The following is a 27,807-nucleotide window of genomic DNA, read 5'->3' as shown; positions in this document are numbered from 1 at the left end:
GGAAACATGAGCGACAGACACACTGTAGTATACACAAGTTAACAAATATATATACAGGAAAGCAGTACCTTAATATAAACATATTACAAGTTAACCAATGAACAGAATTAAGGAGCTTAGTTTCCTTTGATCCAAAAAAAGTATCTAGATACTACGTGAAAAGATGTGTCTATCCACACTCAATGACTTAAGGCCCACCTTATAAGATAATCTTTGCTGAATGGCTGACACCACATAAATCAAACGTGCAGTACCTAACGTGACAATCAACCTTCAATAGGTATTTGAAATTGTAAAAGACACACGGCCTCTATCCGACCATAAAACGCAATGTGACCTATCTTTATCATGCCCACTTGCCTTCCATACACACAAGAAATTATTAAGAAACAACAACTACTACCAATTCGTAAAACCAGAAAATTCTAAATGTATAACTAAATTAAGAAATGACGTTCAAGTGAACCAGCTACCTTCAGCGTGCCACTAAGCACCAAATCCAAACTTACAAACGCGAGGCGCTATTTCTAGCCACTTTAGTAACATAATTTCATGGCCGTCCCAGAACATAACTCGCCTCGCCACCACAGCAGTGAATATTTTGCTGGCCACTAGCACGAGCAACTGCAACAGTCAACAGTCCTTAAGTACACAATAATATTCACTATATATAGAAGGAGGAACCCACCACGAAAGCTTGGCGATTAATTTTTTCTTCTCCATGTGAAATTCACACTCCATCCATCCACATAGCTCTCGAAGTATTAGCAAATCCTGGTCGCCACTGGCCAGCCGTATCAATACAAATTTAATACTTTGTGACAGCGGCCCATGCTTCTTCGTTGCTCCAACTCAACTTGTCCTCACAGCATACGGCCGTGCCAAGTGACATGGTGTCGTCAACTCCTGACAATGACAACATCGAAAGCACGTCACGTCACAGACTGACTCGGCTCTTCACGACTTGCACTCGCGTGCCACCATAAATAGCCTGCCTCAAAGACGCAAATGGAACAAGGCATAGGGACAACGATCAAAGATAGAAGTAACAATCGATATCGGCTGGCGCCAGAAACCCACCGGCTCACATACTATTTTTGTTTAATCCCAACCGTTGGGATCTGAGCGTGGGGGGTGAAGATAAGGGCATATAAAAGTCACCTTCTTAGGTTTTTCTAGAGTAACTCAAAAACGATTACCTGTAGCGATAATTTTTTCCAATAAAAAGAATAAACGACGACGGCGTGCTAAAAAGTAACGCCTCCCAACGTGTTATGTAACAACTCTCAGTCTTTTCGATAAACGAACTGTACTAAATGGTTCAAGTGGCTCTGAGCACTATGGGACTTAACTTCTGAGGTCGTCAGTTCCCTAGAACTTAGAAATACTTAAACCTAACTAACCTAAGGACATCACACACATCCATGCCAGAGGCAGGATTCGAACCTGCGACCGTAGCGGTCGCGCGGTTCCAGACTGTAGCGCCTAGAACCGCTCGGCCACCTCGGCCGGCGAACTGTAGTAACTTTCTACATGTTTATCCATGATGATTAAATATTTATTTCTCAAGATAATCACCCTAGTGACGAACACATTCCTCCCAGCGAGAGACTAGTTTCTTAATGCCATGGCTGTAGAATGTTTGAATTCCTTGACAGAACCACAGACTCACCTCTCCTTACACCGCTTCATCACTATCAAAGTGAAGTCCTCAAAGATGTTCTTTAAGTTCTGGAAACACGCGAAAATCGGATGCGCCCACTGTATGAAGGTAACACCACAGTGTTACGCGCTTCAATTGGGGCCGCTCTGACGGCAGAGGGTTGCAGCTTGCGTCATCGAAGCGAGGAAGTAATTCGCACGCCATATAATGCTTCAATCGATATTCAAAACAGAATTTAAAAAATTGGAAGCACTACTTGTCAGCACGCCCTCGTACGTTTAATTTCTTACCAAAAAAAAATATTCACTCCCACGTTGCAGGGTATAGAAAACTCGCTGGTTATTAAAATGTGTTTTAATGATATAAAACTAATGTTTATTGTTAAACGGAATGGGTTATGAACAAACATTAAATGTGTGTACCACGTCCTGCAGTAGCGAGGCATTGTGGAATAAACTGTTTTCTGGTGCTTTAACAGTGCGTAGGGGACGGAGAAGGAGGGGGGGGGGGGATGGAAAGTAGAAGCCTGAGCGAGCAGGCGATTCCCAACACTTTCTACCCCACTACATCACAAGAAGCAACTACAGGTATTTGGCAAGCTCGTCTTGTCAATCGCTGACGAGGCAGTGCACAGACATTCACAGCTGATGTTTATTTTCCACAAAATGCATTAACACCACGCGGAATACACATATGAGTTACTAACAATACTAAGCAATAAATGTATATAGAATATAGGTAAATTTCTGCACACTGTTCTTTCACTGCTCGAGGGCAGCTAATGACAACTGTAAATAAGAACTCAAGAAACTGAAAATTACACCACTATACAGTATGTTAAGACTATAAGTGCAAATGTTTTTGTTGGTGACTGAGGGCAGTGTACTGAACAATATTACGTCAGTATTTACTTGATTTGCCGACTAATAACTACAGCTTTTATGGGTAACATGTTTATAGGTTAGTTAGTACTTCCAAGTACATGTGACAAGAGTAAACCATTAATGCTTACTTTGCTCTTGGCAGCAGGTCAGGTACCGAAGTGTGGACGCCTGTACGCAAAGCATTTAGTCTATACTTACAGGCGTGGTCCACTCAGTGGTGCAGTTACTACGATGCACAAAACACCAGGTAGTAAATTATATGACGTTTTTGGAAGACTGTTACACGTAGAGAAAAGATAACTAACTCAATGAAGTGGGTACATGTTAATTACTAATGATTACAATATCTGCACATATAACACTGACACACAGTGAAGTTACTTTGTCTACTCGCATAAGAGAACTCAACAGGAAATACTGGGAAGGTATAGTCCGTCCGTAAACTGAAAAGCCAGCAGTGGGAAGTCCCCTTTCCCAGAAGAATGCCACAGCTGCCATACAGGACGACTAAGAGGCGTGCTTGGACAGTTAAGTAGAACTGCGAGCGATGTGAAGAAGTTCGGAACATACTTCGTTCTATCGTTCCCGCTATCTCGCTTGGCGTAGTCATGGCGTCGCGGCCACTCTTTCTGAGGCTGGGGCTTCATTCGCCTTGTAATACGTTGTGGAAATATTTGATTGTATGGGGCGATGTGAAACTTCACTAAGTTAAAATCATTGACCAATGACTCTACAAGCTTATAGCAACTAGAGTGCCGCAGTTCAACGTCCGAGTCATCAAAGAGCAAAGTTGCGAGGATTTGTTCATGTTCCTCCACGTCCACGGGTTAAGCGTCAGTGCAGTTTGAATTCCTACAATCAACATTACCCGAAACTAATTACTACAACTTTTACAGAAGCGGTAAACTAACGACTAGCCGCGGTGGCAGAATTTTGTTCTTACAGTGCTGGATCGAATGGATGATAAATCTAATGTTCTCGGAAATATTTGTTTTTCTATTAAAGCTAGTTCTGTCCGTGTTTCTGAATAGTCACAGTGCCAGAATTAGTAGCTTAAAACGCCTACACGTTGTAAGCCCTAACCACACTACAACTCGCAGTGGTAAGACACTGGACTCGCATTCGGGAGGACGACGGTTCAATCCCGCGTCCGGCCATCCTGATTTAGGTTTTCCGTGATTTCCCTAAATCGCTCCAGGCAAATGCCGGGATGGTTCCTCTGAAAGGGCACGGCCGACTTCCTCCCCATCCTTCCCTAATCCGATGAGACCGATGACCACGCTGTCTGGTCTCCTTCCCCAAAACCAACCAACCACACTACAACTGGATCAAAAGTAGAAGAGTACTTCCGTAAAATTTAATATTTCTGCAAACAATCTAAGGGGGGCTCCTCAGATTATCACCTAAATCATTTATGTAAATCAGAAACAGCAGAGGGCCTATGACACTACCTCGCGGAACGCCAGATATCACTTCTGTTCTACTCGGTGATTTAGGTCTATCACTACGAACTGTGACCTCTCTGAGAGGAAATCACGAATCCAGTCACACAACTGAAACGTTACTCCATATGCATGTAATTTGATTAATAGTCGCTTGTGAGGAGCGGTATCAAAAACCTTCTGGAAATCTAGGAATATGGAATCGATCTGAGATCCCTTGTCGACAGCACTTATCACTTCATGGGAGTAAAGAGCTAGCTGTGCTGCACAAGAACGATATTTTCTGAATTCGTGTTGGTTATGTATCAATAAGTCACTTTCTTCAAGGTAAATAAAATGTCGTGTGACTTGGGCCTCCCGTCAGGTAGACCCTTCGCCGGGTGCAAGTCTTTCGATTTGACGCCACTTCGCCGACTTGTGCGTCGAGGGGGATGAAATGATGATGATTAGGACAACACAACACCCAGTCCCTGAGCGGAGAAAAATCTCCGACCCAGCCGGGAATCGAACCCGCGTCCTTAGGATTCACATTCTGTCACGCTGACCACTTTTTTCCTTTAGTTTTTTTATTTCGACAATTAACATTATTATTTTTTATTTTTTCCATCTTTTTTCTTCTTTTTGTCTTTTTGTCTTTTTTATTTTTTCCTTAAAAAGCCCCTTAGGAAAATGGAACTAAAAAATAAAAATAAAAAAATAAAAAACCTAAGTGCCACAGCCACTTTTCATCCTATAGCAAAAAAAATCTGATCCACTTCAGGCGTTGGCTCCTGACTAAACCTACCCCAGAGAGCTGCCTATATACCAGGGGAAATATTGGAAGGGCTATCCTTACAAACAAAACAAAATCTTCCTTTTTCTGAATTTTATTTTTATTTTTATTGTTTTTATTGTTTTTTGTTTAGTTTTGTTGTGTAATTGATCAGAGGCCTTCTGCGCCCCGCTGGTAATATGTTGAGTCACGTCTTCTCGAAATTGATCTGTTCCGTTCAGTTGTTCAGAAATATTCATTGGTTCAAACAGAAAAGCTTCTTCTCTCTTAACACATTCCAGCTGCGAAGCGGGTCGTGGAAAGCACTCCCAAGGAAGCTCGAGAAAAATTGTCTGTATTTTGGGTGACGGACAATGAAATAATGACGGTCATTGAGGCATGTCCAAACATCCAGTACCGAGTCGACAGTTTGTCCAAAAAGGCAGTGATTGGCATGTCTGCGAATCCAATTCACAGCATAGGTCTTTGTCCGAGGAAAATAGTCACGTTCCGGAAATAATAATGAAAGGGGAGTGATCCGATCCGGAATGTCCCGCGTTAGAAAAGCCACAATACGACGAATCAAGTGCCAAACCTCCCCCGCCGGTCCGCAAACAAACCGATGTTCGTCATTGTCTGGCACTCCACATGTGGAACATAGAGGTGATTGGGCGAGGTGGATACGATGAAGGCGAAATTGGTTGATTTGCTTACCATTGACAGTTAGGTACCAGACAGATTGAACATTCGTGTCAAGGTAACAGGCGAACACCGTGCGCCATACATGACGCCAGTCAACCTGGGGGAACTATAGTTCAATCGGGTTAGGTGGATGACCTAATTGGAGGACATTGTATACTGCCTTTGTCTTGAGTAAAAGCTGTCTTGGTAAGGTGAGACGTAGATAACTGAGTTCAAGAAAGAAGTATCGTATATAATGGAACTGGGCCGGAACATCCGAGATCATCACTGGGGCTGACAGTGAGACCGGCGTATATTGCCGACAGGAGGAGACCAGTGAGGCACGTTGGGCAACGTGTCCATACCGTCATCTGGGAGCTGACAAATAGGGCGCGAGCTCTATCCGGCACGTGAAACAGACCTATCCCACCTCGTTCACAGGGAAGAGTAAGGGTTGCATAGTTAACTTTGAACAACAGCCCAGAGCTGACGAAAGGTGCCATCGCTGCCAACAAGCGACGTGCCACAGTAAGCGGGAAAGGTAGAACTTGTGTTACATGGGGAACTCGGGATGCGATATATATATTGACATACCGAGCTCGTTGGATAATATCTAGGGATCGAAGGCGATGGTCCATAAGACCTGCTCTGATCATTAAAAGGAGGCGTCGGCAGTTGATGGTGGCTGAACGACGGAGATCAGAAGAAAAATCTATTCCCAAACAGCAGATGGTATCAACGGTGGTGAGAGGTGTAACGCACTCCACGGGAATTCCCGTGCCAATAAACATAACTTGTGACTTACGGACGTTTAAAGAACTACGCGACGCCTCACCATAAGTCGCTACCCACGTTAAAACAGCTCGAACCTCGTCGGCATTACGTAAACAGATGACTGCATCGTCAGCATAGGCCGTGCAACAGAATCGGTAGCGATCTATGGACAACCCTCCCAAACGTTGTCTGACGCATCACTACCGTGATAACGGCGACTGGGAAACCCATATGGTGGAGAACAGCCGTAAGGAACGAATGGTCAACCCTATCAAAAGCTTGACTAAAGTCCAAAGACGCAAGTGCCCCAGAGAGGCGTTGTGCCTGGGTAACGGCGATCATATCCCTGTAGCGGCATAAAGCCGTGCTGATATTATTATCCCCTCCCAAAGATGCTTGGTCTGGCGACACAACATATCGGGCAACGTTTTCAAGTCGTGCCGCCAAAAGGCGAGTGAAGATTTTCATATCACTGTTAAGGAGGGTGATGGGCCGATAATCACTGATATTGTTGCCACCATGCGGTTTATGTACAGGAATAATAATTCCTTCCATGAAAGCGTCCGGCACAGGTACTTCCGAGACATCAGTTCCCGACAGATGGAAGTGAAGGTGGACTCTAACAAATCACGGAAGGTGCGATAAAATTCGAGGGGAAGACCGTCGGGTCCTGGGGAGCGATTGATGGTTCCTGCCCGGATCGCATCGCGGACTTCATCATCAGTCACCTCTGACATCAAGTCAATCGCCGCATCTCCTGGGATACCACCGAAGTTGAGCTGTGAGACTTCCTCGATCAACTCAGGGGAATGTGGAATGGCGGCGTAGGGCTGCTGGTAGTAGGCGTGAAGCACATTCCCTATTGCAGATTGGGTTACGTAGCGACGCCCTTCTTGGTCTGTTAGGACGTGAATCAATTTTCGGCGTCGATTTTGGCGTTCTTGGATGATATGGTACTTCGACGGATGTTCATGAGGCATGCGATCAGCAGTACGAGATCGTACTATCGCTCCTTCCAAATGCCTTCGCATGAGATTGGAGATTTGGGCCTTAGCATGGTTCATCCTTGTATGGCGCTCAGGGGAGGCTTCCATCGTGGAGCATTCTCGTAGGATCCTGTAGTAAAAGTCCATAGTGCTCTTCCTCCAGGCGACAACATCGTTGCCATACCGGATCAAAGTTTTTCGAAGAGCAGGTTTTGCACACTGGATCCACCAGGATATGGTAGACGGATACGTGGGACTGCGTCTTTTACATGTGATCCAAGTGTCTTGTATTAAAAGTCGACAGTCAGGTGAATTAAGAAGTGCGGTGTTCAGTTTCCATAAACCATGTCCGTGCCATACTGCCTGTCTTGTGAGAACAACATCACAGAAGTAAGCCTCATGATCTGAGAAAGCAACAGGCCAAATTTCAGCCTGTCGAGTGTGTTGAATTAGGGATCGCGAGATGTAGATGCGATCCAGTCGGCTAGCTGAGTGCGCAGTGTAGTCCGTAAAGCCCAAAAGATCACCGTGAACATGTCTCCACGTGTCGACAAATTGTAGCCGCGTGACGACTGTTTCCAGAGCTGCGCATGGTGAGTGACGCGGCAATTGATCCTGAGGTCGCTGGGTCCAGTTGAAGTCTCCACCCATGATCCAGTCATCGTGTGGTCCCATAAAAAGCGGTGTAATTTCATTCGCGAAGAAGGCATTGCGTTCACGACGGTAGCTGCAGCCCGACGGAGCATAAATGTTGACGATGCGTACACCAAAGAGAGTAAGGGTCATACCTCTGCCGTCGTGGAGGTATAGGACACCTTCGGCAGGAGGACCTTCTCGTAAGATGATGGCAACACCACTACCGGTGTCCGAAGCGGGAGAAAGATGCACCGTGAAGCCATGTGGTGGTGAAAAATCGGCGACATGCACTTCCTGAAAAAGCGCAATATCTATGTCCGCATCATAAATCATATCGCGGAGCAGCGCTAGTGTGTGGGGAGCACGAATGGTCGCGAGGTTAATCGTTGCGACACGATAATACTGGTGTTGGAGTCCCACAGGCACAGGCGGGGCTCCTTCTTCGGAAGCGAGAGGTCGTCGATCGTGCCGGTCCGCTGAAGAGGCTGCTATTGTGGAGAGTTTGTGGGCGCGGTCGCAACCGATAGGGGCGCCCCATCATCAGCACCGTCCACCCCAGTCCCTTCGATCTCCACGTCGTCTGCCCAGGAGACTGGTACTGCGGTAGGGCATCGGCTGTGCACATCATCCACGTGGAGAGGAGACGTAGTTTTCGGCTCAGCGGATAGTCTCTCTTCAACGTCGACCTGTGGGGGTGACGGCGCCAGTAAGGAGGGGTGTTCGTTCCTTGTTTTCGAACATGTTGTTCAGAGTCCGATTGCTGGTGGCTTTCGTCTGACTCCGGACCAGTCTGAAGGAAAGCAGAAGTAGGTACCACTCCCGGATCAACGTCCATCTCAGTAGCATTTTCAGTCGCAGTGCTGCGAAGATTCGGTAGGTCAGGATCTGGCGCCTGTGGCCCCTCAGAAGGAATCTCAGTAGCGGTTGCATCTACCTGATCAGACGACGTCAACGGAGCCGGAAGATCCTGTGTAGAGGTGCTACGTTCCTGGGCAACCTTGGCATATGTGACAGGGATCTGAGTGATCACCGCTGGGGACGCTTCCTCGCCGACCGGCGTCTGGATCAGGCGGCGTCGCATGCAGGCGGATCTGACGTGGCCTTCTTGTCCACAACCCGCACATATTCGGGGTTGGCCGTCGTACATGACAATGGCTCGCACCCCGCCAGTTATTAGGTATGATGGTATATGTTTCTTCAGTTCAATTTTGACCTGACGCACACCATTAAGGACATGGTAGGTCGTGAAGGTTTGCCATTTTTCCTCTACGTAACCGATGACTTTACCGTATGGTTGTAACGCAGAGACAACTTCGCCTGTCCGCAGCTCGTGGTCGTGCGGTAGCGTTCTTGCTTCCCACGCCCGGGTTCCCGGGTTCGATTCCCGGCGGGATCAGGGATTTTGTCTACCTCGTGATGACTGGGTGTTGTGTGATGTCCTTAGGTTAGTTAGGTTTAAGTAGTTCTAAGTTCTATGGGACTGATGACCACAGATGTTAAGTCCCATAGTGCTCAGAGCCATTTTTTACTTTATGTCACTCATGCTAACAGCTGTTCTGGTTTCGAATTCTGGAATATTTACTTCGTCTTCTTTCGTGAAGCAATGACGGAAAACTGTATTTAGTAACTCCGCTTTAGTGGCACCATCGTCGGTAACATTTCCATCGCTATGGCGCAGTGACGGCATTGACTGTTTTTTGCCACTGGTATACTTTGCATACGGCTAGAATCTCTTTGGGTTTTCTACCATATTTTGAGACAATGTTTCATTGTGGAAACTATTAAAAGCATCTAGCATTGACGTCCGCACTAAATTACGAGCTTCCGTGAAACTTAGCGTCTTGGAGTTCTTATATGCCTCACTTCTGGCCTTCCATTACTTTTCCTGACCCATGATGTATAGATATGGTGAAAAGGAACTGGAAGCATATGAAATATGGTGCTATCGAAGATCGTTGAAAATGAAATGTACGGATAAGATACGAAACGAACGAGCACTATAGAGTGTGGGCGAGAAAGAAATCTGTAGCAGAACATTAGCACAAGAAGCAAAAGGATACCTACAGCATGCTGGAAATATTAGGCTTGGCGCTGGAAGTGCGGAAGAGAGGGAAAATAAAAGGGCAGACAAATACTAGAATAAGTAAAACATACTACATTAAATATTTAGTGTAATACGTACTCCGCGTTGCATAAGACGCAAAATGATGGCCGGCAAGAAAAACTAATCGAAATTCTGAAGACGAAAAATAGGTCATAGGAGACGAAGCTCTAATTCAGACTATACAAGGATGGGTATGAAATTTGTTACATATCACCTAGAATTCTTGCTGGAGCCGTAATCTCAATCGGCGCAACTGTTTCAATCAGATCATGGTAAATTTTACCGAAATTTTCCGTTTGTTGTGGGTAAGACATACATATGGCTCTTATCTGCTGTTTAATTTATTCCAGCAACAATTTCAGTTTCTTCATACAGCTGTATCACACAGTTTATTTCTATGTTTAGTTCCTGTACACTCGAGTCTTGGACGTAAATTCGATGACTATAAAGCAGATAATACTCTTTGCCTGGAACATATTTCAATTCTGAAAACAATCATCAGATATCAAAAATTTTGTAATAAGAAAGTGGGTTGTACATTGGTAGATGAAAAAAAAATCACTTGACTCAGCTGACCGTAATTCTCTCTTACAGATTTTGAAGGAACGTAGTCTCGACCTTGAAACCATTGCAATCTTTAGAGAAATGCTAAATGGCCCAAAATCAAAAGCAAAGTTCAAGGGAGGAAATTTGTAACATTTTGAAATTAAAACAGGAATGGGATAACGAAATGGACTCCATCCGTTAGTTTTCAACTGCGTCTTAGTAAAGTAATCTGTGGCGAAATCTAATATCGGAGCTTAAAAATGACTGATTAAATTATGAAGAACTAATATTATGATAAATAACTAAGCTTTTGCGTAAGACATGGCGAATGTCATTCAGGACACAAACAGGTCAAAAGTAAATAGACATCAGTAAGAAAATAGCAGAAGGGCACGTCTCCAAATCTGATTTGAAAAACAAGATACATGTCTAGCAACAGCCTAACATCCAAATTTCTAGAAACTAAATACGAATAAATGGAGAAAGTCACTCATTTAAATTTTTAGTTGGAATTGTTCAAGATACTGTACTGCAAAAGTTTTTATGAAATTACTTAACACAAAACGGAAACAACCTTTTGACGTATACCAAAACATATTCACAACAGCAATTAAACTCAAAATCCCCAAATCGGAATACAATGCGATCTTCAAACAAAAGTTTCTTCTGGTACAGAAACACTCATATTAAGCAGGAAGGGAGACATCGAAGTAATTCTAGAGAGAGAACTAAAGTTAATCAAATTTTAGGCGTGAAATTCACAGGAGAAGGAACATACAGGCAGAACAGATAAGGAAATTCAAACGTATACCAACATTTATTCGGATATCAAGAAGCAGAAGTTAAACACGTATGGGCGTCTTAACAGAATGGAACCAGCCAGATGTAGCAGAAGATTTGCAGAATTCTATGAAACTCGCAGTAAACTTATAATTGAGTTAATGAAAACGTACGCAGGAAAAAAGAAGTCCTGAGTAGAAAAAAAATTTAGACAAACAAATCATTACTGGACTTTTATCCAGGCGGAAAAACCCAGGAACACCAGAACTAATTGGTCAGAGGTTAAGAAAACTGCATGATCTCAGAGAATGAAAGTAAACTGGCCGCAAAGAAAGAAGAAATGAAAATTCTGAAATGCTGTCTGCTCTACTTCTCAGAGCTAAATGAGAGCCTGAAAAGTAACGGATGGGTTCTAGGCGCTCAGTCCGGAGCTGCGCGACTGCTACGGTCGCAGGTTCGAATCCTGCCTCGGGCATGGATGTGTGTGATGTCCTTAGGTTAGTTAGATTTACGTAGTTCTAAGTTCTAGGGGACTGATGACCACTGATGTTAAGTCCCATAGTGCTCAGAGACATTTTTTTTTTTTTTGTAACGGATGACGTATTCTGTAAACATGCAGAACAAGAATAATGCGACTAGCTTGTTCGTGACGATTTCCTGGAGAACGCTCAATCTCCAGCTGTTCGTAATCACTCTGCGCCTCACGCAGAATGTATGTGCAAACACCTTTATCTCCATCTCATATTTTCAGGTTTGCAAGGGAAGCTAGCTGATACTGTCACGCAGAGGATACAGAGTTGTGGCGCCCATATCTCACAGCGGCCACATGAGTGACAGCGTTCACTATTGAACCTTTCGCCAGACAAATGTCCATAGAGTTCACGTGAAAAAATGAAATTCAGGACACATACAGTTTCCTATTGCGTTGTAATAGGGAGTTGAATTTGAAATATTCTAGCATAATGCGGACCAATATATACGATAGCGCTATTTGAGACTTTTAATGAAAAGTCTAGTATTTTAGTGTCGATGGAACTGTTATACTCAGCTCGGTATAGATGTTGAAACGTCCCCTTTTAACAATTATACACGACTGTCCTTAAACTGACACACAATATTTTTAGCGCAACGCAATCTGACTTTCAGAAATCCCTACAAAAGAATGGCCCTGACTAACATTAACCTATGCATTTCACAAATCGCTTACCTCACAAAAATCTTGGTTACTCGAACTACTGCAATACAGCGAGCGCCACTACTGGCAGCTAAATAAAAGATTCAAACTACTGAAGGCACTAACTACTGATAGGCATAGTTAGCAAATGAAAGATTTTAATAGAGAACAAACAATGTATTTACCTTAATAGTCATAATATATATAGCAGTTCATGACAAATTTCAAAACTCCGCCATCTCTCTCCCCACATCCACCACTGCTGGCGGCTCACCTACAACTGCGCAACGCTACGCGCTGTTCACAGCTAGCTGCCTAACACTACAATGGCGAGTATTACAACAATGCAAAGCAGCCACAGACTGCACACAGCACAGCCAGTGATTTTCATACAGAGGTGGCGTTACCAATAAAAAAACCTAAACATCCTATTTACAATGTCTTACAAGAGGTCATTTTGAAATATTACTAACTGTAGTTGTTAGACTCGCGTGAATCAATGTCCACTTCCGATTACATAAAAAGATTGTCTTAAATGACCGTGCAGTAATTTATGAGACTTTGCAGTCTGCATGATTTTAATAAATTCATCAAATTTATACGTTTAGATGTGATTCCCTCATTCAGCTTTGTTATACACATAAATGACAATGTCTGTAACGGATGAAAAATTGACTCGCCCGTTTGCAAGTATATCTGCTCCTCCTGTGATTCTTGGACAGAGTATTCGTTATTACTAGCTGAAATTTATAACAGAAATCAGTTAGTCTTTCTCCTCCGTCATTCCTTGTCCCTTGGCATGAAACTTTCTCCATATTCAGATTGCGACGTCGTCATGTATACCTGAACTACCGTTGTCGGTGTTCGGTTGCTGTCGAGTGTGATAAGAACAACCCTATCACTGAACGGTTCACAGAAACACGCTCTCTGCCTTACCTTCCTGTTCATACCGAATCCTACTCCCGTTATACCATTTTCTGATGCTACTGATATTACCCTATACTGATCTGGCCAGGAAGCCTTGTCCTCTTTCCATATCAATTCACAAAACCCTACTAATCTAGATTGAGCCTTTGCATTTCTCTTTTCAGATTCTCTTAGTTTTGCTACCACGTTCAAACTTCTGACATTCCACGCCCCGACTCGCAGAACGTTATGCTGTCGTTGATTTTTCGGTCTTTTTTCTCGTGGTCATCTCCCACATGGCACTCCCTCCCGGAGATCCGAATGGGGGACTATTCCGGAATCTTTTGCTAACAGAGAGATCATCATGACACTTTTTGAATTACAGGCCACGTGTCCTGTGGATACACATAACGTGTCTTTAACACAGTGGTTTCTATTGCCTTCTGCATCCTCATGCCGTTGATCATTTCTGATTCTTCGCCTTTAGAGGCAGTTTCCCACCGCAAGGACAAGAGAGTGCCTTGAACCTCTGTCCGCTCCTCCGCACTCTTCGCAAGGCCGTTGGCAGAATGAGGGTGACTTCTTTATGGCAGGAGTCTTCAGCTGCCAGTGCTGATTATTAATCAAAATTTAAACACTGGCGGGATTCGAACCCTGCACCGAGGACGTTTTAATTACTAATCAAAGACTCTATCCCCTTTTTTTCGTTGTATTTGGCCGTAGCGGACGTCACATGACATCGCTGAAGTTCGTTGTTGATCCCTTCACTCAGTTTTTTTTTTTTTTTTATTACAGAGACCAGCACCAGCCAGTTCTCTGACTGAACACGCTGAGCCACAGTGCAGGTCGCCCCTAGACCACGGGTGCATGTGCTATAAGTAGCTAATGAAACGGCCTCTGTAACTGAGGTGCGTTTCAGACACATAGCTGTCAATGAGTTTCTTTTAGCGGAAAATAAGAGCGTCGCAGAATCTCATAGGCGCTTGCAGTGGACAAAAGCAAGGTGAGTCGTTCGGCGAGACTTCTGCTACCATCGCATTAAGGTCGCTCGAATCTGTCCTGTCTCTCCCGTGTCGGTCGGCCGCACGCAGCTGTGACTTATCCAATGTTGGAACCTGCGGACACTTTCAAGGTGACTGACTGATCATAATCAGACACGTCTCTGTTAGTAGTGCTAACACACTCGCCCACCAGTAGGAATCCTCAGAGGTGTGAGCCAATTGGGTTCCTCGCCACCTAACCGACGACCATAAAGAGCAACGAAAGTCCGTTTGAGCGGAATTATTAACGCCATACAAGGCTGATAGTGACGATTTTCGTCCCAGGCAATAAAACATGTGTTCATCTCTTCGTACCAGAAAAAAACCGGTAAAACCAATACCGCCTCTTCTCCGAAGAAAAAGTTCATAGCTGAACCCTCAGCCCGTAAAATCATGCCAACCGTCTTGTAGGACTCTGAAGGGAATATTCTGTTCCTCTTGGTGCAACGGTCAACCCTGAGATGTACTGTGTTACTCTCAGGAAACTGAAGAAATGACTTCATCGTGCCCGTCTCCACAGAAAGGTAAACGATCTTCTCCCTCTCCATAACAATGCAAGGCCTCACACAAGTCTGCGCACCCTAGAGGAGCTCACAAAACCTCGTTGGATTGTTCAAAAATAGCTCTAAGCAGTATGGGACATCTGAGGTCATCAGTCCCTTAGACTTAGAACTACTTAAACCTAACTAACCTAAGGACATCACACACATCCATGCCCGAGGCAGCATTCGAACCTGCGACCGTAGCAGCAGCGCGGTTCCGGATTGAAGAATCGCTCGGGCACAGCGGCCGGCCGTTGGATTGTTCTTCCTCAACCAAACTACAGGCCGGGTCTCGCACCTTCCAACTTCCATGAATTATGTACTCCGCGGGAAGCAGTACGTGGCAGATGAGGAGGTCATGGATGCAGCAGGACGTTGGTTTCAGCGTCGGAAGCAGAGTGGTACCCGTGGACATACAGGCTCTTCAGTGATGTGATGTAAGGTCGTCGTATTCAACGTAGATTATGTTAAAAAACAGAGTTTTGTAGCCAAAAGAGCGGGATAATATGGTATGTTGGAATCCTGAATAAAACCAACCTGCTATGAGAAAAGAAAGTATTGCGTTACTTTTTGAACGCGCCTCTTGTATCAGATCATATGAACGTGCTTCTCTTGTCAATGTAATTAGCCGACGCCATCTTTAGCCCTTGGAAACATCACCCATATACACTACTGGCTATTAAAATTGCTACACCACGAAGATGACGTGCTACAGACGCGAAATTTAACCGACAGGAAGAAGATGCTTTGATATGCAAATGATTAGCTTTTCAGAGCATTCACACAAGGTTGGCGCCGGTGGCAACACTTACGACGTACTGACATGAGGAACGTCTCCAACCGATTTCTCATACACAAACAGCAGTTGACCGGCGTTGCCTGGTAAAACGTTGTTGTGATGCCTCGTGTGAAGAGGAGAAATGCGAACCATCACGTTTCCGACTTTGATAAAGGTTGGATTGTAGCCTATCGCGATTGCGGTTTATCGTATCGCGACATTGCTGCTCGCGTTGGTCGAGATCCAATGACTGTTAGCAGAATATGGAATCGATGGGTTCAGGAGGGTAATACGAAACGCCGTGCTGGATCCCAACGGCCTCGTATCACTAGCAGTCGAGATGACAGGCATCTTATCCGCATGGCTGTAACGAATCGTGCAGTCACGTCTCGATCCCTGAGTCAACAGATGGGAACGTTTGCAAGACAACAACAATCTGCAACGAACAGCTCGACGACGATTGCAGCAGCATGGACTATCAGCTCGGAGACCATGGCTGCGGTTACTCTTGACGCTGCATCACAGACAGGAGCGCCTGCGATGGTGTACTCAACGACGAACCTGGGTGCACGAATGGCAAAACGTAATTTTTTTCGGATGAATCCAGTTTCTGTTTACAGCATCATGATGGTCGCATCCGTGTTTGGTGACATCACCCGGCGTGATGGTATGGGATGCCATTGGTTACACGCCTCGGTCACCTCTTGTTCGCATTAACGGCACTTTGAACAGTGGACGTTTCATTTCAGATGTGTTACGACCCGTGGTTCCACCCTTCATTCGATCCCTGCGAAACCCTACATTTCAGCAGGATTATGCACGACCGCATGTTGCAGGTCCTATACGGACCTTTCTGGATACAGAAAATGTTCGACTGCTGCCCTGGTCAGCACATTCTCCAGATCTCTCACCAATTGAAAACGTCTGGTCAATGGTGGCCGAGCAACTGGCTCGTCACAATACGCCAGTCACTACGCTTGATGAACTGAGGTATCGTGTTGAAGCTGCATTAGCAGGTGTTCCTGTACACGCCATCCAAGCTCTGTTTGACTCAATTCCCAGGCGTATCAAAGCCATTATTACGGCTGGGTACTGATTTCTCAGGATCTATGCACCCAAATTGCGTGAAAATGCAATCACATGTCAGATCTTGTATAATATTTGTCCAATGAATACCTATTTATCAACTGCATTTCCTCTCGGTGTAGCAATTTTAATGGTCAGTAGTGTAACTATCCCGCCCAGAAAGCTATACATTCAAGTCATCATAGTGACACTCCGTCCCAAATGAATAACAATTGACTTAAAACAACCATAATTGTTGGTATCAATGTAATCGTAATACTGACGTTTAATTTTTAATCACAAAGTAATTATAATTACTGACACACTCAGATATGACATTGGATTTCCACATTGGTGAGGGTTTATCCGCGAAGTAATAATTAATATGGGTAGCAGTTACGATTGCGGATATCCGCTGGTGTCCGCATCTGCGCAGAACTGTACCGGAGGACTGTTGCAGTCTCTTTGATAGGTAACTGTTACTGACTATGGCTGCACTGAGGAGACAGGCTCTTCGTATCAGCGACGGAATTTGTTTATAAGATGTACAGGTGCAGTATAATACCAAAACATAAATAGCTGTTTTCTCTTTTCGCTAATATAGGATTGCTCATTCATAAATATATTGTTTCGGCGTACTGTATCCGATGAAAGTTGCACACGAACTGTCTTTCCGCCCTTTTTATGACATTTATATTACTGTTTCTTGACAGTGCTCTCGTTCTCATCTAACGTGGTATTATACACTACTGGCCATCAAAACTGCTATACCAAGAAGAAATGCAGATGATAAACTGGTATTCATTGGACAAATATATTATACTAGAACTGATTTGTGATTACATTTTCACGCAATTTGGGTGCATAGATCCTGAGAAATCAGTACCCAGAACAACCACCTCTGGCCGTAATAACGGCCTTGATACGCCTGGGCATTGAGTCAAACAGAGCTTGGATGGGCCCTTCCTCTGACAGTGTCTAACGAGTTCGGCTGCTTTGCACAATTTTTTTTTTTTTTTGATATGTTAACTACTCAAGATAACGCGTTACTTCGTGGATGGAAGTATTTTGTAAAGTTCTTAAAATTCCTAAAATGCACTTTTTTGTCCGTCAACCGGGTATCCAGCAACTACCGTTATTGACGAACATGTTTCCCCTCATTGCAACATGTTTCTCTGCAAAATGAACGCAGAGAGGAGTTCAAGTAGTCCGAATAATTTAGCGTCTTTTAAGTTGGCTGTTTTGGAATTCATGAATTTCTGGTTTCTGGGAGCTTGACATTGACACAAGAAGTGATAGCATCGCTGCATTAATTAACCTACCCAGACCACGAACAAACTTCACCACGACATATCAAGTGAGTTAAAAAAGTTTCGAGGCTTGATTAATAAAAAACAGAAAAAAGTTACGCTTCAGGTGATCTACGTAGCGTCCCCTACTTGAGTACAACGCAATAACGTTCATACAACCATGTGAAACTGCCAGAAATGTCTTTCTTTTAAATGCTGTCACATTGGCTTCAATGTCGGTTATGTCGTCACACAGTTGACTGTTCATGTGAATTTGTGCCTTCTGTCGTTTAATCGTGTGTTCGTATGGGTAATACCAAGTCTCCTCACATGGGATGATATTCCTCGCAACACAATGAAACGCCAAAGAAACTGGTATAGGCCTGCGTATTCAAATACAGATATGTGTAAACAGGCATAATACGGCGCTGCTGTCGGTAGCACCTATATAAGCGAAAAGTGTCTTGCGCAGTTGTTAGATCGGTTATAGTTGCTAAAATGGCAGGTTATCAAGATTTAAGTGAGTTTGAATGTGGTGTTATAGTCGGCGCACGAGCGATGGGACGCATCATCTGCGAGGTAGCGATGAAGTGGGGATTTTACGGTTCAACCATTTCACAAATGTACCGTGAATATTAGGAATCCGGTGTAAATATCAAATCTCCGACATCGCTGAGACCATAAAAACACCCTGGAAGAACGGGACGAACAACGACTAAAAAGAATCGTTCAACGTTACAAAAGTGCAGATTCCAGTGCTGGACCATCAACAAGTGTCAGCGTGCGAACCATTCAACGAATAATATCGATAAGGGCTTTCGGAGCAGAAGAACCACTCGTGTACCCTTGCTGACTGCACGACACAAAGCTTTACGCGTCGCCTGGGCCCTTCAACACCGACATTGGACTGTTGATGACAGGATACATGTTGCCTGGTCGGATGAGTTTCGTTTTAAATTGTATCGAGCAGATGGACGTGTACGAGTATGGAGACAACCTCATGAATCCATGGAACCTGCATGTCGGCGGGGACTGTTCAAGCTGGTGGAGGCTCTGTAATGGTGTGGAGCGTGTGCAGTTGGAGTGATATGGGACGCCAGATACGTCTGAACACGACTCTGACAGGTGACACGTGACACGTACGTAAGCATCCTGCCTGATCACCTGCATCCATTCATGTCCATTGTGCATTCCAACGGACTTGCGACACCTCACACGTCCAGAATTGCTACAAAGTGGCTCCAGGAACACTCTTCTGAGTTTAAACACTTCTGCTGGCCATCAAACTCCTCAGGCGCGAACATTATTGAGCAGATCTGGAATGCCCTGTAATGTGCTGTTCAGAATAGATCTCCACCCCCTAGTACTCCTACGGATTTATGGACATCCCTGCAGGGTTCATGGTGTCAGTTCCCTCCAGCACTACTTCAGACGTTAGTTGAGTCCACGCCACGTCGTGTTGCAGCACTTCTGCGTGCTCCCGGAAGCCCTACACGATATTAGACAGGTGTACCAGTTTCTTTGGCTCTTCAGTGTATAACTGTCTGCGTTTTTCATTTAAATCAAATAGCGAGAGGACTCCACGCGTCATTGTTCTTGTTCGTGACACAGGTGTCTGGGATGCAATTTGCACAAATATTTGTTGTCTTCAGAATATTCAAGAGAATGTTGTGATCACCTGATTTAAAGAGGGTGTTCCATTGCGATTTGTGATACAGCAACGATGACACACTGCACCCTCACGTCCACTAATTAACACTGCCTGCTCTCAGCTGACTGCTCGAGTGCATGTCTGTTGTTTACAGTGATTAGTTCAAGCACCACAGTAGTTACTGCGCTTACATCGCTCACAGGTCAGTAATAATATCAGTCTGGGAACTTTTAGGAATGACGGTATATAATGATCGTGACATTCGTGCTCGTACAGGCCTAGGACCTTCAATATAAGCAGGACATATCCATTTGTCGACTTATTATCATCGTTTTATTTTTTTATTTTTCTTTACTCGTCTAGTTCCGTAGGACCAAATTCAGGAACAAATTTCCATGGTCATTAAACGTATAAATACATGAAATTACAACAGGAAAGTAGTAACAGATAAAATGAAATATTTATTAATCGTAAAAAGACGACAAACTGTACGTTTATATAAAAGCAATCCACAATTTAACACAGTAATCAGCTTAATTTTTCAAGGAACTCAGCGACAGAATAAAAGGAATGACCAGTCAGGAAACTGTTCAGTTTAGATTTGAAAATGCATGTATTACTGCTAATATTTTTGAATTCTTGTGGTAGCTTATTGAAAATGGATGGATCAGAATGCTCCACCCCTTTCTTCACAAGAGTCAAAGAGGTGCGATCCGAATGCAGACTGGAAATCTGCCAAGTATTAACTGAGTGAAAGCTGCTAATTCTTGGGAATAAGTTAATATTGTTAACAAGAAACGACATTAACAAACATGTACATTTAGAGGCCAATGTCAGGATACCAACACTAACGAACACGGGTCGACAAAAGGTTCGCGAGCTTGCACCACTTATTGCCCGAACCGCCCGTTTCTGAGCCAAAAGTACCCTTTGATAATTGAGAGAGTTGCCCGGAAATATAATACCATACGTCATAAGCGAACGAATATGAGGAAAGGAGACTACTTTTCATGTCGAACTATCACTTACGTCGGATACTTTTCTAGTAGTAAAAATGGCAGCGTTAAGTCTTTGAACAAGATCCTGAACATGGGCTTTCCACAACAGTTTACTATATATCTAAACACCTAGAAGTTTGAACTGTTCAGTCTCACCAATCACATGCCCATTCTGTGTAACACAACGTCAAGTTTTGTTGAACTGTATATTAGAAACTATAAAAACTGAGTCTTACTGTGATTTAGAATTAGTTTATTTTCTACAACCCATGAACTTGTGTCTTGGACTGCACTATTTGAAACAGTGACAATGTTTCACACAACATCCTTTATTACCAAGCTAGTGTCATTAGCAAACAAAAATATTTTAGAATCACCTGTAATACTGGAAGGCATATCATTTATATAAATAAGGAACAGCAGTGGCGTCAGCACTGATCCCTGGGGCACCCCCCATTTAACCATGCCGCACTCAGATCGCACATCATAGCCGTTCTTAACACTGTTGTTTCCAAGTATAAAAGAAGTAACGAAAATGTCGCTAAACTATTTGTCTGCACGCAACTGTAAAGCATTTGGAGCATTAAGTGCCGCTGTAAGGTCTTGTGAAAGGATTTCATGCTTTCTGGATCTGAACGTCTGAGAGTGATAAAGATATGTGATACACTGTGATCGGACTGCACGTTGTACTTCAGAGGGCAAGTGGGGTACGAGAGCGCAGTGGGATAGTTATGACACTGAAAATTGATTCTAGGGTGAATCTTTTGCTCTGCTGTGGTCTCTGTGCTTGTCTGAATTATCCAGGCATGTTGGGCACTCGAAAACGGAACTTTTCGTTTCGCAGGGAATTCTGTTAGCAATGCTACCAGGGCACGAATCACTACCCGGCATCGCAGGTTCAGTTCAGACAGCACCTCTTACCTATTTTCCAAATCTTACAGAAGCTGTTCAAAAATGTTCAAATGTGTGTGAAATCTTATGGGACTTAACTGCTAAGGTCATCAGTCCCTAAGCTTACACAATACTTAATCTAAATTATCCTAAGGAGAAACACACACACACCCATGCCAAAGGGAGGACTCGAACCTCCGCCGGGACCAGCCGCACAGTCCATGACTGCAGCGCCTAAGACCGCTCGGCTAATCCCGCGCGGCCTTATAGAAGCTCTCCTGGGTACCTTGGCAGTCTAGGACTCCTGAATTAAAGCGTATTCTCAACAAATTCTTCACCAATAGCCTAAGGGAAAGTTTCCAGAATGAATCTTTCAGTCGGCAACGGAGCTATTTTGAGACATCCAGGCAGATTAAAATTTTGTACTGTGAAGCGTCTCGTAGCTGGAACCTTATCTTTCAGGAGTGCTAGCCCGACAAGACAGACAAGAGAGCTGTGAGGTTTGTAAAGTAGAAGAGAGATGCTGCAGAAGTGTAGCTGTAAAGGTGGGGGTAAGCTCAGTTGTTAAAGAGATGCATGTTTTTAATGTCTGGAAAGTGTGCGAGCAGAAAACAATATATTGTGAATTTATGAAATCTAGATCATCATTTCTGCTTTCTACGAAAATTATCTCATTAGATGCTTTAATTCTGGCACAGTGATGACGTTTGCACGATGCACCAGCCACACAACCCATCGAATGCGCACCCTCCTGGCAATGTCACGAGCCATCTGATCGTATCAAGTGCGACCACTCTCTTCAGTAGTATATTTCGTTTCCAACATTGGTGCTCGGTAAATGGATAGGCTACATCGGCAGATCTGCGTGATGTGCATGAACAACGAAAATTGCGATCAATAGCAATACTATAATTCAAAGGTTGTTTATCCAAAACATTCGACCAGTTGCGATGTGTAAGAGCATGTTCAGACCCCTGTATATGGTAACATACGTAGCTTGAAAGTAAAGTGAACTCAAGAGTACCCACAACAAAAATAGCAGTTTGTGACTAAAAAGAGGATAAATCACTTAATAAAATTACATAATAAAAATATACTATCGATACCAATACAAAACAAAGTTCAGCAACCGATTTATATTGCTTAAATGTTTTTATACAACAATTACATCCTTCAATGACGTAATATAACCGAGGAGAAAGCAAGCGTACAAAGAATTACGCCAGCCTAACCGGAACACCTAACAACATGGGATATCCCAATAACAAAAGGAAACAACCTAATAACGTAAAACTAAACGGCTGGAGTAAACAAATGCAGCAAAAACCTTATGAACAAACGTTCATTGGACAATACAATCCCACTGAAATAATATCACATATACTCTAATGGCCTCTAATACATAAGCAATATAAATCGCAGTCTAAAAGCTAGTATAAAAATAAAGATCAAGCCACAAAAAACTATAAACACGTGCTCCATTAATAATACTTTACAGCAAAATAAAGTCCTCGCTCACACTAACACAGCAAATGTGTAACTTGTGTAAGTATAAGGCCATAAATATGCAATCTCTCCAAAAAAATAACAACGAAACATGTCACCAATGTTTTTACTAATTCCGGGGAATGTAATGCACAGAAAACAATGTTGCCAACAGTAGTAACATCCACCATCAATATATACCCACAATGTTAAGAATAACATACATGAGACACATCAATGAACAATTACCAAAGAACATCTCGTGCGCCAAATCCTCTGCTTATATGTAACAACAGCCTATGAATCAGTCTAGTAGAAGGTGTCAGTAAAAGTAAAAGACGTATATTTATAAACATACAGATACAGGATTACGAAATTTGAAACGTCCATATGGCACCCCAATGGAATGACAACGAGAGAAGCACACTTACTAACATAAAAGAGCAAGGAAATGAACTCCGAAGAGTTCATTAGAAGGGAAACCCATGTAATCGAATTACAATACAACTGTTGGTTTCAATTTTCATTATTCAAATACTTTGTGCCCGGCTGCTGATCCACTGTTCTCGATGGATTACCAGATATCTACGTGATGGAACGTCAGCTCATAGTCGACCTCATTTCGCTTCATTGGCTAACGACGAATGTTTGTATACTTTGTGCAGTACCTTCCTAAGGGAAATTTGCCGATAATTTTAGAACTGTTGTTCAGCCTTCCTCGGAAAACATATATATCCAATTCCTGCTCCCATCTGTCGCTATCTATGACCGCCTCCCCCATGTTTCTGTCCATGTTTTCATCCCTCCTCTCTCTGTTCATCTCCTCCTCTTTCCTTTTTTCTTAATGTGCTCCTCGGTCCGTCTCCTTCCCCTCTAAGTTCATCTCCACCTCCCCCTCTCTCTGTCAATCTCCCTTTTCCCCTTTTCCCTTTCTCTGTTCATCTCCTCCTCTTCCATCTCATTGACCATCTCCTCCTCTTTCCTTTCTGTGCTAATTTCTCTTCTTTCCTTTTTCTGTTTATTTCATCCTCTATCCTCTGTCTGCCCATCATCCTCTTTCTTTGCTGTCTATTCCCCCCTCACCCTCTCTCTGTTCCTATCCTTGTCCCTCCCTCCTTTCTGTGTCCATCTCCTCCTTCTCCCTCTTTTTCTGCCCATCTCCTCCTTCCTCTTCTCCCTGTCAAGTTATCAGCTCCACCTCTACAGGAGGTTGCTGTTTCACACTATCTTTCCAGATAGTAAGTAATACGTGTAACAAGTTTGGTTGAAGTCGATCCTGGTGTTTAAAACTATTTCCCCGTCGCTTTGCCTGCGTACGCACTTTTCGCATATATTTAACATATTTCACATATATTTGTACGCGTATTTCACCTGAGTATCTAGTGAATTTCGCACTTCTTTTTAGTTTTCACGCAGCTCAATGTTTATGACATATTTCCTTAATTATGTGTCGTACAATGATATAACTTTACAGGTACATCCAGTGGTATATTTGGATAAAGCTGGCGGAATGTGTTCTTTATAGAGTCAGTAGTAAAGAAGTATTAAATTAAAAGGTCATGACTGATGTGGCAGTTTTAGTGCATGACAGCGAAAATGTAGTAAGCGATAATGTTCATCATTTTGTGGAGGCTGTCAGCGAGAAGAAGTCTGGTAATTATATGAAATTATGTGTAAAGTTGCCTGCAAGTCACGAAATACTGGCTGAATATAGTCTGCCTGTTTGCGCCCGTGAGCTACGGTTCTTTATCACCCCCACCCCTTAGGTAGGTAGGTGGTTCTTACGCCCATAGTGGCTCTTTACAGCACCAAGTCTGATTGAAATTGATCCAGAGATTTAGCAGGAGATATGGAAAATACATACATACATACGCGTACAGAAATCATACATACACTTTTTATAACATGTCTCGATTAAAATTTTTACATCACGATGGAGGTGGCCTATGAATTTTATAGCTGACTATCTCACTCATTTCTTTGACACAGTGAGACTAAATAATGGATAGTGTAAGTCGTTTCTCCTTTTACTGCTATATCTATGAATTCTGAATGACTGATGGCTGACGACAAGCTTCATGAGGGAGTAAATGTACTGTGATGCTATTTTCAGAACGTGCAACTGCGAAAAAGGCGTTTCCAAAAGATGTTCTAGAGTAGACACAACGTATTATTTCTGTTACCCGCTTCTGCGTAGCAAACACTTCTTTTCCTCAGCGACTCCCAAGTATGACGCCGTAGGAGATTAGTGAAATAAATCAGGGAAACCTGTAACATGCGGATTCCAGTTCAGATTCTTATCAATATAAATCCATAAGGGTTTAGAATAGTCTGTTTCACTTACGGATTTAGCTTCATGCATAATATTTATTCCTAATGATGTTGTCAGGCCTTTCGCAATACATAGCTACATTGATTGCGCTTTGTACAATTTTAGTGACAGTCCATTCCCACTTTTATTAATTTTCAAAAAATATCATTTATATTTTCAAGTGTTGAAGTTTCTCTCTTAGGCTTGATTGCAATATTTGCATAGTACGTAAAACTACTTCTGCTTCTTGGATGCATGATGACAGATTATTTGTAAGCATTTTCGTTTATTAATTGCCAATCATCATCTGGATAGGCCCCCAGATCAACCTGAATGTAGTTTTGCATACCTTATTGTGACTCTGTGTGTGTTGTTGGAATCAAGTTCTGCCATATCCGATCTTTTAGGAAGCACACAGGCGGTAATGTGTTTTAGAGTAAAGTTGTAAGCTCTGGATTCTCCGTTCTTTGCTGTATGCTCCTTGTAAACCCCACGCACGTAACGCAGTGGATCTTCCGATGCTGGGAGCACTTTCCGCAGACTTGTTTCGGAATGGGTAGCAGCTCTCCGGCCGTGCTGTTCGTGGTATCCCTCTGCTTTCAACGTGAGGGCCTTTCTGTAATCACTTTGACCTCGTTGGTGTGATCCCTTCTCACAGAATTTTCGGATACTATTTTTTCAGACACACAAAACACAGTTACAGTTTATTAAATTAAAATCTTAAAGTAGTATTCTTGCCTTCAAATGAAGTGTAGTGAAGTGGTTTCGAGTCTCCTCGTTATCTCCATGTCACTGAACTAAGAGAATACATGAAAACAAAATGTGAAACACGGTTTCTGCTGTCACAGTTCGTTCGCCGTTCTGATGTATGTCTCGTATTACGCACCGGTAACTTGGAGAAGTTAGCCATAATAACATAATTCAAAGTCCCTGCCTCTGCAAAAGAGGAACGAGGTTAATGAACTGCGACCTTTTTTCCTGTGTTGTTTTCGCATTATGGTATTTACTGGGAGTCTCAATATTTCGCGACAGAAATCAATGCGAAAACCCACATTGCCATCAGTAATGGTGAATGATTTCTTTATCTGATGTCAGTTGGAAATGGTTTTTCATGCTCAGTCGAAAGGTTACTAATAATGGTTCTTTCCGCGCACATTTCGCGACTGGAACAGGAAAGGCGGGGTAGTGGCAGTGGGTCACAAAGAACCCCCTCCCCCTTTCCCCCCCCCCCCGTTCCCCTCGCCTAACACCATAGCGTGGCTTGCAGATATAGATCTAGAAGAAGAATACAGCCTGTAGGAAATGCACAGTCACACAAAAAGGGTAAACATAAGGACTGTTACTTCAGTCCGCCGAATCTAAGCTGTCCGTTTGTGTTCGATTCCATCAGTGTCTTTCTGGAGCTTGTTGTTCTCAACAGCCGGCCGCGGTAGCCGAGCGGTTCTAGGCGCTCAGTCCGGAACCGCGCGACTGCTACGGTCGCAGGTTCGAATCCTGCCTCGGGCATGGATGTGTGTGATGTCCTTAGGTTAGTTAGGTTTAAGTAGTTCTAAGTTCTAGGGGACTGATGACCTCAGATGTTAAGTCCCATAGTGTTCAGAGCCATTTGAACCATTTTTTTGTTCTCAACAACATTGTACCTCTGCTAGTTATCTTCATTCTTTGTTTACTGTACCTTTTACGCACTGAAAAATTTACCCATTTTTCTGGCATGTTTACCCTCTCGAAATTTGTCGATAGTGTCCCTAATCTCGCTTCAGTGGGTGGAAACCATTTTTTTATGGTTCTTCTTGGGTTCTGTGTTAACATTCTGAACGCATTGCTAAGAAAAGACAAGTTTTTTTTATCTGTCTAAATTAAGTCAAATGAAATTGCCCGTTTTGAAACATATTTCTCTAATTCATTACGTTTATTAACAGACAGAAATGAAGAACACCATTTATTACGTTGTAAGTGGAAAAAATACAGTCCTAGAATAACTGACGTTTTCTGAGAGAACGGTTGAGACTAAAATTGTCAAAACTGGAAAAAACCAGTATATATCGTTGTTCAGCACCAGACAGAAGTCTATCCAATTAAAAGGTGTGTATCACGCCACAATGAGTAAATGTTTAAGAGTAATGGTAACAAGCCGTAAAATTAATATTAGGCAAGGTGAATGAAAGACAAATTTGTTGAAATTATTCTGAGTAAGTGTAGATCTTCCGTAAAGGATTCGCACCTGAGACACTGGAGTGACCATTTATAAAATATTGTTCCAGTGTTTAGAGACCTTATCAAGCAAACTGAAGAGCGTAGAACTAACTAATTCAGAACTACCAGGATCGTAACAGGGAGGCATAGCCCATACGAAAGTGTAACAGATATTGTCGTGGAAATACAGTGAGAATCTCTAGAAGACTATGTTGTTATTGTAGAACCCTGTCGGGC

The 27,807-nt window shown here is 43.2% G+C and overlaps 1 protein-coding gene across 1 annotated transcript in view; it reads left to right on the top strand.

Annotated features, from left to right (window-relative positions):
• The window catches only part of LOC126251674 (ATP-binding cassette sub-family G member 1), an 862,342-nt gene that overhangs the window by 565,265 nt on the left and 269,270 nt on the right, over nucleotides 1-27,807 (top strand). The window lies entirely within an intron of this gene.

This window comes from Schistocerca nitens, chromosome 4 (assembly GCF_023898315.1).
Source record: "Schistocerca nitens isolate TAMUIC-IGC-003100 chromosome 4, iqSchNite1.1, whole genome shotgun sequence".
Taxonomy (NCBI): domain Eukaryota; kingdom Metazoa; phylum Arthropoda; class Insecta; order Orthoptera; family Acrididae; genus Schistocerca; species Schistocerca nitens.
This window is presented reverse-complemented; position numbering and strand designations above follow the sequence as displayed.